General features: G+C 34.6%; 1 long non-coding RNA gene across 1 annotated transcript; it reads left to right on the forward strand.

Moving 5' to 3' along the window:
* Positions 1-1,457: 1,457 nt before the first annotated feature.
* On the forward strand, positions 1,458-2,646 carry LOC129750740 (uncharacterized). The gene is made up of 3 exons (XR_008738474.1): positions 1,458-1,580; positions 1,642-1,933; positions 2,006-2,646. It is a non-coding gene; the product is annotated as an uncharacterized LOC129750740 (long non-coding RNA).
* The last annotated feature ends 708 nt before the right edge of the window (positions 2,647-3,354 follow it).

The raw sequence follows: 3,354 nt of genomic DNA on the forward strand, positions 1-3,354 counted from the left end.
ACAAAATATCAAAATTATACCTAATATGTCTGGTAGCGGCCGTGACGCGCAGATTTTCAAATTGTAAGAAAAGAAAAAGTTATTTATTTGAAGTGTTTCTTGTTAATAAACATAACAGTTTCAATTTCTATTTCGGTTGCCAGAATTATTGCAAACAAAAAATCAACATATCCTTCTATGGCAATCATTAACTTTTAATTCTAGAGTTTGTTTTGATTAGGTCGTATGAGCCACTGTACGAGTTTCGAGAAAATTGCTTTGGAAGTTTTGAAACACATTTTAATTTCTAGTTTTGAAACCAAAGTTCGGAATTGTCTGAAAAGTTGTCATCCAATATTACAATAGATTAAGAATATGCCTCCGTATTCGATACGGGCTTCAATTTTACTCTTAATAGTCAAAGTGTACTTACAACCTTTTGCCTGGATTGTTTGGCGCAAACGTCTTTTTGCAAAATGATGAATCCAATCTTGATAATTTGTTGCGTTTGTGAAATACTTTGATATTCCGTTGGAAGTTGTATGAAGTGAAGGTTCAAACAGTCGGAACCGTCAATATAACACGGAGGTGCCCGCTTGAAGGCTCCTTGCATCGGCTTGCGATGTACTGTCCATCGCAGAAATGTTTCTATTGGACTATGGACACTGCTCTACCACCTTTGACTCCGTTGCCTACCAAGTAAAGTGTATACTTAGTTCAACGCTGACGAATGTTCGGGATGTATCTGTTGGAGTTTGAAAAAAACTAAATGTCTCGCATATCAAAAATTTACACTTATTTTACTTACCCTGCACCAAATTGAAGTGAGCCGTTCTTCTTAAGATAACAAGAACACTCTCACAACCGATTTTCGTTAGATTTTATAGTGTATTTCACAAAATTTCAACAATTTTAAAGCATTTTCTACAAAAATGCAAAACGACCGAAAAACCAAATTGCCGAACTGTTGTTTTGTGTCCTTTTGCATGCACGATAATTCAGAGCAACACAAAAGGTCGTTAAAACCAAATTGCACTCAAAAATGAGAAAGTTATTTTACGTCTTAAATTCAAATCATGTTGCAGGAGTTATTAATAAATTAATTAAAACCAAACTTTTTTCCAACATAGAATGAATGTTTAACAATCGTTTGCAGTCAATAACTCATTCTTGTTTATAATGGTTCATACGACCTAATCAAAACAAACTCTAGAATTGATTACCACTAAACAAACCAATTTAAATTTCTAACAAACGAAGCCAAAAAACATCACACTCACAATCTCATAAATTTGAACCTTCGAAAGAATAAATCATTTAGTAATATTTTACACCGTTTGTAAATGTGTTTCTGTTTGACAAACATGAATTTAAATTCAGCCCTATTCACATTTTGTATTACATGGGCGAAAACTAAGATATATTACTTTCTTTGCTGGAAGCGTGTAGGGGCTAAAATGTAAACAAAGTTAAAAAAATAATAACCAAAACCAAGGCGGGCACCGATTGCAGCACAATTATCTGGATCTTTAACCGAACCCGATTCGATTCGATCGGCCAGTCCGTTGACGAATGTATTCTTCGACGATGCCAAATAGCAGGTAAGTTGCTTGTATTATCTTATACGCTGAATCAACTTAATTAATGATTGTTATTCCAAAGGTTGGATACGTTCCGGTGGAGCGGCATTATGGCCAAGTGGGCAATCGATGCACAAAACATATTTTTCTATATAGAAGACCGCGGTATCTTCCGGTCGATACAGTTCTCCCTTGACAATCTGGCGTTGACCATCCTGAAACATCCTTCGATTTTATGCCATTCACCAGCATAACAATTGCAGCCGCTGCCTGGGTCAGGATATTTTCGTATTGACGTATTCGTACATGACGGGAAGAACAGCATCTATGGGTTTGTTTGAATTAAGGGACGTCAGATTGCGTTGATATTTCTGGTAAGTTATTTTTGTGGTTTCACGACTTCGTTCTTTAAATTTTTTATTTAAAAAGTTTCGTTGTCTGCGCAGACAAGAGGATGAAGCTGAAGACCTCGTCGAACGGTGCTTTTCGTCGTTGAGTCTGGCGGTCCATTATGAAAACCTCAATGTTTACATTTCCTGAACTGTTGGTATACGGTAATGGAAATGATTCGACCTGCACAACATCGTTATCAATCCGATAAAGCTGAAACGAAAATTACGATGCAAAGGCTGCAATACTTCGGAGGCCACCGTTTCTATTCCGGATATACAAAGTATTTCTCGAAGGTCCGAAAATTGGTTGGTTGACCATTACGATGCTTCACCAGGAAAAGGATGGGTCGACACTATTTTTCATGATTAAAATTACAGGTAAGGTAAGGTACAATACTCAAGCTATGATGTTAGAATCGAAACGAAATTAGCAAGAATGAGTTATTCAAATAATTTGATAACTGAGGCCTTAAGAATCAGAGGGGTGCAGAGTTAGAGTCAAAAGTTGAGTAAATCATTCGATTCGCCATATTTTAATTTACATCTGGTGCAAAACTCAGTTATTTTTGAAAAAAAATTTGCACTTTTGTTTGAACTAAAACTGCTCGAATAAAAAATATAAATGAGAAATCGAGCACCTTGACAACTTTGAAGAACTTTTTCTTCATTTTGATTTCTTTTTTTTCGTTTTTGATAGGAGTTTAACTCATCTAGGTCATTCTTCCTTTGCTTTTTTTCTTTATTTGATACTGATATTTTGATATTTTTTGGGTCGAAAGATTTTTTTGCGCACATAGAAAATTAAAATTTACACAAGTAAAAAAAAAAGATATTCAATTTATGTTATAAAATTATATTATTTATTCCAATACACGTGAAACAGTTAGGTAAAATTTCAATATGATGTTCAAAAATAAACTAGATTATTACGTTATCATGTAGTTTTTTTTTTTTAAGAAATATCCGTACCCAAACTTATACAAGTTTGTTCAATGTCTTGAATGCTGCCCACAAGTCCGCCATAACATATGTAGCTCAATTGAATATTTTCTCAGCAGCCTGTTACAGAATTCATATTTCACTTCGATTCCAGTATTAAAATGAAATATATGCTTCTAAAAATTGTTTCTCCGAATGCTCTTATCACAAAATATGTACGACGCTGAATCAAAACAATGGAAAGATTCCTTTTAATTCAACCATGGTATAAGAGAGGTTCAGATACCGGTGTTTCGACAGCAACTTACTACTTCGATCGAAAACACTCGCTGAAAGAGATAGTAAGTTGCTATCGAAATTCCGGTTTCTGAACTTTTCAAATACCGTGGTTGAATTGAAAGGAAATTTTCCATTGCTTCGATTCAGAAGAGTTATTCACATATTAGAACGTACGACGCAATATT

This window comes from Uranotaenia lowii, chromosome 3 (genome assembly GCF_029784155.1).
Source record: "Uranotaenia lowii strain MFRU-FL chromosome 3, ASM2978415v1, whole genome shotgun sequence".
Classification (NCBI taxonomy): domain Eukaryota; kingdom Metazoa; phylum Arthropoda; class Insecta; order Diptera; family Culicidae; genus Uranotaenia; species Uranotaenia lowii.